Source organism: Peromyscus maniculatus, chromosome 2, assembly GCF_049852395.1.
Source record: "Peromyscus maniculatus bairdii isolate BWxNUB_F1_BW_parent chromosome 2, HU_Pman_BW_mat_3.1, whole genome shotgun sequence".
NCBI lineage: Eukaryota > Metazoa > Chordata > Mammalia > Rodentia > Cricetidae > Peromyscus > Peromyscus maniculatus.
In genome coordinates this window covers 25,878,194-25,889,339 of record NC_134853.1, presented here as the reverse complement: position 1 = coordinate 25,889,339, position 11,146 = coordinate 25,878,194, and the positions used below count along the sequence as shown (strand labels likewise).

At 42.5% G+C, this 11,146-nt stretch overlaps 1 long non-coding RNA gene across 1 annotated transcript; it reads left to right on the top strand.

Moving 5' to 3' along the window:
- The first annotated feature begins 3,494 nt into the window (after positions 1-3,494).
- On the top strand, positions 3,495-5,994 carry LOC143271637 (uncharacterized). The gene is made up of 2 exons (XR_013048839.1): positions 3,495-3,715; positions 5,338-5,994. It is a non-coding gene; the product is annotated as an uncharacterized LOC143271637 (long non-coding RNA).
- The last annotated feature ends 5,152 nt before the right edge of the window (positions 5,995-11,146 follow it).

The following is an 11,146-nucleotide window of genomic DNA, read 5'->3' as shown; positions in this document are numbered from 1 at the left end:
AAACACTGAAAACCGTACCCTATAAATAAGTTAAGAGGATCTATACACACACACACACACACACACACACACACACACACACACACTACTAAGAGTGAAAAAAGTTATAACACAAGTAATTGACAAAGGCAAATAGCCAAAATACAGATTACTCCTAAATATCAACTTTAAAATGTAACAAAATTGATAAACAGGTGAGATAGCTGAGTAGGTATTTCACAAGACGACATTTCATTATCCAATAAACATAAAAACAACCAATTTTATTGTTAATCATGAGAAACACAAACTTTAAGAATGGGATCCTACCAGTTGCTCCTAAGAGGGTTAATGAGGTTGTGGTATGGTGGAAATCCCACCCCCGTTACATAATGGAAGCTTAAAGTATAAACGCTTTGAAAAAACTATTTGGCAGTACTTACTAAATCTGAACATACCTCAATAAATTTCTGTAATCCAGCAATTATACCTACATGATATCAACCTACTGGAAAAACATGTATATTTTCACCCAAAACGCATCTTCACAACAGCATTGCATTGAGTCCTCGAAACAACTGAGACATCCAGTAACAGCAGAACTGACAAATTGTGGTACATGCACACATTCAAAGGGATGTTATAGACCAAGTTGAGTGCCTCAGCAGCTTCCACACAGGAATAAGGCCGGAAACAGAGCAGTACAAACTGAGTTGTATGTTTCAAAAGTCATGTAACTATTGTACCAAATGTCAAGGTAGTGGTTAGTCCCAAAGAGGAGGCACCAATTCCTGATGAGAGATAGAGGTGGGGTTTCTGCATTCTTGGCAATATTCTATCTCAGAACATTGTGTGTGTGTTGACTTTTTGATGACTTGTCTATATTCTTCTCAAATTAAAAAGTTTATAAAAATGGGCTTTTTCCATTTTAAGAATTTTATAAGTATAGCTTAGATCCTGTTATTATCTTTAAGTTATGAACTCATGAGACATCTAACTGGATCACAAGTGTGAACTTGACTGTGTGACCTGGTACAAGCCACATAACTTGCCTAGGCCTTTGGCAGTAACCTCCTCTGTAATCCAGAGAGCCTGAGGCTATCTACTACAACATTGTCTGCACAGTTCTATTACTCGGTCACTTATGCTCACTTGTGCTCTTACTGCATCAGGTTCCATAAGAGCAATAAGGAAACAATGACTGTCACTCTATCATGAGATACTAAGATTTTCACATGGCAATTATGAGTGACAGTGCCACCAATAATCCTTCCTAAATTGACAGTATTAACATTTCCATTGGTGCAATAAAAGGATTCGTACCAAAAGAACCTGGAAGAGTGACCCTAAATATTCTTAAGGTAACAAATGGAGGGAGTTACAGCCCAAGGGTGGTCGTACCAAAAGAACCTGGAAGAGTGACCCTAAATATTCTTAAGGTAACAAATGGAGGGAGTTACAGCCCAAGGGTGGCCAGTCTGATTATCCATGAATAGTTTCTCTCTTTCATACACAGAAATGTCTTAGTATGAGAAATCCCTATGATCTCTCTTTGGATCACCTCTGCCATACTTGTGATGTTTAGTCCTTCATCCATCTTTCATAATAACATAATAATTAGAAAACTCAATGATTTTAAAAAGTATACAAACTCATACAAATCAAAAAGTTTAAATGCTGCACTATCAATAAGTAAAACACAAAATTCTCAAGTATAGAAATTTAATCAAACTCATATGCTAGCTAAGCACTCTAACACTGAGCCAAACCACTAAACACATTCTTAAGTAAAAGACGATTTGTTCTTCAACAAATAGGTAAATAGTTTTCATTGATAACAGGTATTTCACTGCTCAGGGGTTATAAATCCATATGCATTTTTAGAACAAATATGTGGAAATGTTTTATCATGCTAAACCTTCTTAACCTTTGATTAATATGAAAAGGCTGGAGAGATGGCTCAGATGGTAAAGTAATTGCCACCAAATTGAAAGGACCTGAGCTCTATCCTCAGCACCTACATAAGAAGCAAAGTACGTGGTGTGCCCTTGTAATCCAGCATGGGGAGGCAGAGTCAGGCAGATCCCAGTGGCTTGCTGGCCAGCCAGATTAGATTAAAAGGCAAACACCAAGTGGGAGACTCTGTCCCCAAAACAAGGTGGATCACTCTTGAGGAATGATGTTTGAACCTGCCCTCTGAACCCCACAAACACATGTACATGCACAGGGTGCACCCTTGCCTGTGCACACGACCACACATACACAATTTCTAATAATCTGTCATGAGGAATACTTCAAATTCTAAAAATAATTTATCTACTTAAAAGTTTCAGTTTTGTTTACAATACCGAAAAAGAAAGATATTGTCTGACCACAGTTATAGGTGTAATGTAACAGCGGTGAACTCATGAAGTTGAGAGCAAAATGTTGGTTTTCAGATATTTGGACAGGGTGCAGGGAGATGTAGAGTTGACCATAGGATTTCAGATGAACAGGGAGAATATTTTAAGATCTACTACACAGAAAAATGACTACAGTCAATGATAATGGATAACACATTTCAAAATAAGAAACTAAACTTCAAAAGTCTTACCATAAAAATTATATAGATCAACCAGACAATAGATATTTGTTTGCTGGGTTTAAACAATTCCACATTGTGCATCTACATCAAGATATCAAATTGTCTCCCTTAAACACATCTAATTATCGTTTTAATCAATAAAAATATTGATGATTTAAAATTCATTAGATAAGGAAGAACCATCAAGTATCCTGAAGGGGGGGTATATTTTAATTACAGAAGAAACTAGTTCTAAGAATGAATAAATTGATACATATAAGCCATATAAGCCTCAGAATACATACTTATATTTTTCAAAAGAAGAATCTGATTTATTTTGCTGTCACTGGTTAGGTTTAACACCTTGCCTCTCAAAACAGGTTAAATAGCTTGGTGTGGTGGTGCGCAGCTTTAATCTGAGCACTCTAGGCCAACCTGGTCACCACAGTGAGTTCCAGAACAGCCAGAGCTATATAGTGAGACCCTGTCTCAAAAAAAAAAAAAAAAAAAAAAAAAAAAAAAAAAAAAAGCAAAACAACAACAAAAACATTGTAAAGAAGTAAAGACTTGAGAACAAGTTGTCGGGACTGGAAAAAGACTTGGGGACTGGGAATACAACTCGGTAGAGGGCTTGGCTAACAGGCAGGAAGCCCTGGGTTCGATCCCAGTATGGTGAACACAGAGTTATGGTGGTACCCTCCTGGCTGTCCATGCACTAGGTGGGTAGAGGTAGAAGGATCAGAAGTCTGAAGTCCTCCTTGGCTACATAGCAAGTTTGAGGCCAGCCTGGGCTCTCTTTAGAAAAGAATGATTAGGAAAACCAGCAATTCAAATATATATATATATATATATATATATATATATATATATATATATGGCTATGGTCAACAAAGGCCATCTTCATTCAGCTGAAGTTCCAAGCTCTGCCCCCACCCACATACAGGACAGAAGGCAGGCTTAGGTTAGGCACTGCTATGATGGTCTGGGACAAGACCTGTGAAACCTACTAGCTGGTTATCTGTAGATCATGATGTTCCTCTAAATCCTGAACATATCATTTTGGTGTCTTCAGTCTTGGAAAAAGGAAAGAATTAGGTCACTATGGAAGAATTCAATCTCTTATTAATGTCTCAGACAAAATTTCATAAATGATTAACAGGACTACACACAGAAGTAAGTGGAAATATTACCCAAAGGTTAAGTTAGAAAAAGGCTGATCAGCTGTGTGACTTCCAAAGTTAGTGATTGTTTTGTGTACAAATGTATATGTGTGGTTGTGTATATGAAAGGCAGAAGTCGATGTTGGGTGTCTTTCTCAGTTGATCTGAACCTTATTTTCCAAGAGACAGGGTCTCTCATAGAACCTGGAGTTCACCAGTTGGCTAGTCTGGCTGGCCAGCAACTCCAGGCACCCTGTAGTCACCACTGCCCCAGTCCTGCAATTACAGTCTCGTGTGGTTATGTCTAGCTTTGATGGGGGAAGGGGAGCGCACTGGAGGGCCAAACTCAGGTCTTCACAGACATGACAGACATCACATGACAGACACTTTACTAACTGAATCAACTCACCAGCCCCCTATTTCAGTGGTTTTTAAAGTCAAAAGAAGCCAAGTAAAGCTAGAGTTTAAATTTTTTCTTGGTTATAATATAATCTGAACTATTAAAAGGGGGTAATTAAGAAAACATTAGAAGCAATATTTTGTAAATCATAAAAACATAAATACAATATCCATTTAACAAAAAACAGAGATGAGAATATATTGATAGACTTAGTGGAGTGGAAAAGGGGGCTCTATCTATATATATTTGGTTAATGGTGGGATTAAAGAGGATATGGAATAGATTCAAGCTAAATCATCAACCATGGAAGAAAGTCAACATGTTTGAAAAAACTGGGAAAATCCAAAAAAAAAAATAAAAATAAAAAAGTATGTTGCTTTGAAAAGCAAAAGTATATGCTGGGGGGGGGGCAGAAACTATTGAAGATAATTGTTAGGGGAAGTTAGCTATAGATCAGGGGCTGAAGCAGACTTTTTGGGTAACTTACATATTCTTTTATAAAAAAAACAACTAAATGAAAAGGAAAGGATCAAGGACATTCTCAGGTATTAACATGTTTTCTTTAGGAGATTAATAAGTTTTCTTTCTCTATTCTTTGGGGTTCTTAATCTTTCTGTGATAATCATGTCAAGGACCTTCCTGTACCAAAGATGCTGGAGTAGAGGTAAAGGCTCTATGTAGGCACCTGATCAACATCTCCATCTTCAATGAGTTGTGTAGGCGTTGTGTTCAGCAATGGGGCCTTGTGGTCAGTTTGTGGAGAGCAACCTATAGTCTTGGCAACAGCTGGGTTGTTTGGGGATTCCCATGGGGCCCCCTTTGGCTAACAACTCAATTAGATATAACCCAGTCTCAGAACTGGAAGCTTTTTTTGGTGACAGGAAGTCCAAATGGTACTGTGTCTCCCCAATTATTTGGTGATTTCACTTAGATCACACTCTCAAAGGAGAAACCTAAATACCAAGCCAGCTGCAAACCCTTTATCTACAATGGTGTACTGCCTGCAAGATATGCTAGGGTAATGGTGGCACAAAGTCTGTGGGGGTAACCAACCCAATAAATGATTTGATTTAAGGCTCACTTCACAAGATAGAACCCATATCCAACACTGCTTGGGTGACCAAGAACCTGAGACTAGATAGCCCAGGGACTTACGGTAAAACTAAGTAATAGTGGTATAAAAAAAAAATGTAGTGATAAAATGGCTCCAATAATATAATCTGCTATATTCATAGATCAATGTCTTGTTCATCAGAGAGGCTTCCTCCTTCAGCAAATAGGAACAAATATAGAGACTCACAGTCAGTCATTACTCCAAGAGAGACCTTGAAACACACAGCCCTAAATAGGGTATCTCCATCAAATCCCTTCCCTCAGATCTCAGGGAACCCCAAGGAAGAGGAAGTGGAAAGAGTGTGAGAGACAGAGGGGATGGAGGACACCAAGGAAAGAAGGCCCCTAAATCAACATGAGCAAAGCTCAACTGAACCCACGGAGACTGGAGCGGCACAGACAGGGCTTGCGCAGGTCTGCACCAGGTCCTCTGCGTAAACATTACGGCTTCAAGTTTAGTGTTTTTATGTGATTCCTAAGTGAGCAAAAAGAATGGGTCTCTAATTCTTGTGCCTTCTCTTGGGCTCTTTATCTTCCATTGTTTTGTCTTGTCCAACTCCAATGTGATAGTTTCCCTTATTTAATTATATTTCATTTTGTTATATTTTTTAAAGGAATGAAAACATAACCATTAGGGTAAAGGTTAACAACTGAACTGTTGCTTATACCTGCTGGGAGGGGGAAATCAGTTTTCTCCAGTAGAGTGACACTGGGTATATCAACCACCCTAAGACAAGCCTCATGTTCACTAGTTGACAAACATATAATGAACTCCACAATCTTTTTTTTTAGTGTGCTTTTATTTGGTATGTTTCTATTTGTTGTTTCTTTGGCTTTTTTTTTTTTGGTGGAGGGGGGTTTCATGGTTTGGGGGGACTTTGTTGTTGTATTGGGGTACTATTTGTCTGAGAAAGAATTTAAAGTTGGGGAGGCAGAGAAGGGGAGAGGATCTTGGAAGTACTTAGAGGGGAAGAATATTATCAAGATATATTTAAATTTAAAAATAGTTTTAAATAACAAAAAAGTAAGATAAAACTGAACAGAAAAAAAGAAAAATAAAGGGGAAATGAAAGAGAAAAAGGTGGGCAGGCCAATCTCTCACACATGTGTTCTGTATTCTGAAGCAGTTTTGTTCCTCTTCACTCCGTAACAACCTCATGAAGACGGTATCATATTCTAGTATTTTACTGATGGAGAAAATAGGGGCTAAAGAAATGGCTCAGTGGCTGGGAACACTGCTCTCATACAGGACCCCAGTTCACCCACAGGGGAGGCGGGTAGCTGTCAACCACCTGTAACTTAATAACTCCAGAAGATTTGGTGCCTCTTCTGGCTTCGGAGTGCACCCACACATGTGTACACACACACACATAAACAAAATAAATCTTTTATTAAAAAAAAGGAAAAAGATGATGAAACCTGAACAAGGTTATATAACTAATGAAACTCTTTTTTTAACTTTTTTTGATTTTTTGCGGATTTCATATCATGTAACCCCATCCCACCCATCTCCTCATCCCTCCAATATCTGACCTCCACCATTGCAACCTCCCCCCAAAACAAAACAAACTTTAAAAGAAAATCCAAACAAACAAACAAAGGAGAAGCATCTCGCGGGGGCTGTGGTGTGGCCGGGTGAGTGACACAGTCCCCTCCAGTACCTCTGCTGTCACTCACAAGTGCTCACGGGCCTGAGTCATCGGTCTGACTCCAGGCCTCTGGTTTCTGCTGCACTTGATTAAGGGGCTCTCACTGGGGCTTCTCTTGGATATTCTGTTGTTGTCTTGTGTCATGGAGATCCTCCAGCTTTGGATCTGCAGGTCTGGCCCCTTCACATGCTTCAACAGTTCATAGAGGTGGATGTTGAGGTGGGCCAACTCATAGCCCTAGTTCTGGGCCTGGGTGGTAGCTGGACTGGTCAGCCTGCCAGTTTTTCCCCCGTGTCAACATCTAGGTGAGCTCTGCTGCACTGCTTGGCCGGCCCTCCCAACGCAGCCTGCAGCAAGGGACCAGTTCTCCTGCTCTCAGGCCCTCAGGTCCAGCTCCCACACTCTCTCACCCCCAAGGCCAGCTCCGTTGTCTTGCTCAAGCAAGGTGCAGAGCTCTCTCTCCTGATTGCTGTAGGGGGCATAAGGAAGTGGGGGGAGCAGCTTTCCTGCTCTCAGGCCCTCAGGGCTGGCTCACCTGTGCCCCCCCCTCCCGCAACACACACACACACACACACACACACACACACACACACACACACACACACACACACACACACACACACACACAAGGTCTGCTCTCCTGTGTGCTGTAGCTGGTGAGGGGAAGGGCTAGTTCTCCATCTCTTGTGATGCCTGGGGCCAGCTCTCTCACCTACCACAGGTATCGGGGTGGAGAGGCATCCTTCCCTCTCACGTGGCCGACTAGGAGCAGACGGGGTCAGCTCTGTGGGTTCGGCTCTGCTGCTCTCACACCCTCGCGCCGCCTCACCCGCATCCTCAACAGCAGGCCAGCTCTAGTGTGCTGCCTAGGTGAAGTGCAAGCCCATAGTGAGGGGTGGGGCCATTGTTAAGGAGGGCAGGAGCCAGCATTCCCAGGGCCGGTGATGGGCAGGGCCCTCAGATTTCAAACTAGTGGTTCCTGTGACCGCTAGTGGTAGCACGGGCCATGGGCATCAACACAGACCCTAGCTGCAGCAGGACCACGGATCCATGACATGGCCCATGGCAACAGCTTGGCCCCGGACACCATCGTGGACCCAGTGGCAGCACGGCTACCCAGATCAGTATGGCCAAGGCAATGGCATGGCCCTCAGACACCAACATGGTCTCAGGTAACTGACCACACCCCAGGCATCCATGCAGTCCTTGGTAGTAATAGGAGCCATGGTCATCATCAACTCAGACCCTGGCTGCTGTAGGGCCATGGACCCAGATATGGCCCTTGGCAGCAGCTCTGTCCCAATGACACCACGGCCCCAGGTGACAGCACAGACCACTCAGATTGGCATGGCCCTGGCAGCAACACAGCCCTCAGACACCCACATGGCCACAGGTTTAGGCCTAGACCCTGGGCATACCTGTGTCCTTTGGTGGCAACATAGTCCACTGGACATCAACACAGACCCTGGGTGTGGTAAGACCACAGATACAGCTTTGGTCTCCGGCAGCAGTCCAGGCTCAGATGTGACCCTGGCCTCAAGTGGCAGCATAGGCCATTCAGATGGACATGGTCCCCACAGTAGCATGGCCCTCGGACACCAACGTGGCCCCAGGTGGTGGCCCAGACTACAGGCCTCTGCAAAAGCCTAAGTGGCGACAGGAGCTACAGACTCAGGCCCCCTGGCCTGCTTCAGGGTCTCAGATCAAGACTTGGTCCTTGTCTATAGCCCAGGCCTGGACATCACCCTGGACTCGGGTGGCTAGCAGGTCATTCACATCAGCCTGTTCCTCACCCCTTCAGATCTGCCTTTCTCCCTAGCCCATGAACCGTTCTCTCTCTCTCTCTCTCTCTCTCTCTCTCTCTCTCTCTCTCTCTCTCTCTCTCTCTCTCTCTTTCCTTCTCTCTCTCTCTCCCATCTCTCCACCCTGTACACCCGGTGCAGGGGGGCTCCTGGCTGAGTCCTGCCTGCCCCAGCCACAAGGCACAGCACAGGGCTGTTGCTGTTGTTCCCTCGCAGGCCAGGGCTAGCAAAACTTTTTTAATGCTTTAAGAAGTGTTAACAACGTTAAAGCAGAAGATGTGGATGAGTGAGAAGAGAGCAGAACCTAGTGTTAGAAGGGAGAGGGCTAGTTGTGGGCACTAACGCGCGTGCAGGAAAAACACTAGCATCTTACACAAGCCCAGTGGATGACAATGTAGCAGCCACTGTCCAGCACCTTACTTGAAACCAACCGAGGATCCTGCGGGTGTATTTACTGAATGATAAACATCATTTCTAGACATAATTAACTGTCAATGCATAGAGTTCCCATACAGGTCTTACACATATCAAACAGAAACTCTGGATTCTTCCACAGATCTATTCATGAAGTAAAAGTTGCTTCCTTCTTTAGCAAGGACAATGGAGGCAGTCAGTCTAGTGAGCCTGCTCTTAAGTAGTTGCTATGAAAGCAGAAGGAACTTTTGAAAAACACAGGTTCAAAACTCTAACTCTGTATGCTTAAGACTATGGTTTTCTTTTTATTTGATTTAAAGATTGCAAGTTAGCCCAAATGAAAAATATATTGATAAGATATAATTTTTTGTTATTTTGTTTCCAAGACAAGGTTTGTCTGTATAACAGCCCTATTTATTTATTTATTTATTAGTTCGTTTGTTTGTTTGGTTTGGTTTTTGGAGACAGGATTTCTCTATGTAACACCCCTGGCTGTCCTGGAACTCACTCTGTAGACCAGGCTGGCCTTGAACTCACAGAGATCCACCGACCTCTGCCTCCCAAACACTGGGATTAAAGCCATGCACCACCACACTTGGCTTTTTTGTTTGTTTGCTTGCTTACAAAATATCTTACCGCCTTCACTCCTCTCTACCTATAGAAATTTGTGAATGCTATCTCATATTACTAATTACTACATTTGCTAACTTTGAAAGCAATGTGAAGTACTTCTTCCTTCACATCTAAATCCCATGTAATATTTATCAATGTATCAGACACAATTAATTTAAAGGTCTGTCATTCCTGCTAGTTAAAGTTTCAAGAGCCAAGGACTATCAGTTGAGTTAATACAGAGCTATGAAGAGATAATTCACAAGTCTAAATGAAAACAGGATATACTGAGAAGATGGGGTCCTTGGAAATCAGTATAACTCCTCTTACTTCTAGGCCTCATTGCCACAGTGAAATGTGTACCTCACAGGCTACCTCTACTGGTTTCCTCTGCCTTACCAGACCACAGAAGCATATTCCTTTCTCTGGTCTCTGCATTTCCATATACACTTCAGTACTATTCAAAGTTTTTATAACATACCCCACCTGAGGAACTACAGGCAGGGTCTTAGCTAGAGTTTCTATCGCTGCAATGAAACACCATGACCAAAAAGCAAATTGGGGAAAAAATGGTTTATTTGGCTCATACTTCTATATAGCTGTTCATCACTGAAGAAAGTCAGGACAGGAACCCAAATGGGGCAGGATCCTGGAGGCAGAAGATATGGAGTGGCTGCAGAAGCCATGGTAGGGAGGAGCAACTTACTGGATTGCTTCTCCTGGCTTACTCAGCTTGCTTTCTTATAGAACCCAGGACCACCAGTCCAGAGATAGCACCATTCACCATAGGCTGGACCTTCCCTCACTGATCATTAATTGAGAAAATGCCTTACAGCTGGATCTCATGACACATTTCCTCAACTGAGGCTCCTTCCTCTCTGATGACTCTAGCTTGTGTCAAATTGACTCAAACCCAGCCAACTCAGGCAGTTAATGGGGGATGGGAGGGGCCATTTTCCTCAGTGATATATGGCCATTGGTAAGTCCCTGTTATTCAAAGAAATAACTTCCTACCTATGCCAATGGAAACAACCCTGAAATTATGAGTGGGCAGGGAGGGGAGAAGAAAAGGTTCAGTGAAAGAGGAAGAGAGACCAAAGAGAATAATGGAAGAGTGTAAATATAATCAAACCATTTATATATATGGATGAAGTTGTGAAAGATCATTTTACAGTGTGTGTGTGTGTGTGTGTGTGTGTGTGTGTGTGTGTGTGTGTGTGTGTACAGGAATGCTGCGGGGTGCACATGTGACGGTGCATGTATACGAGTCAGAGGACAACTCTGGGAGTTGGTGCTCTCCTACCATGTTGGTCCCTGAGATTGAACTCAGGTCATTAGACTTAGCAGCAAGCACCTTTACCACCTGAGCTATCTCACTGACACAGAATAATTTAAAAAGAAAAAAAAAAGTCTTTACTCCTTTTTGTTTCTACTATGTTTTGAAGAAAAGATAA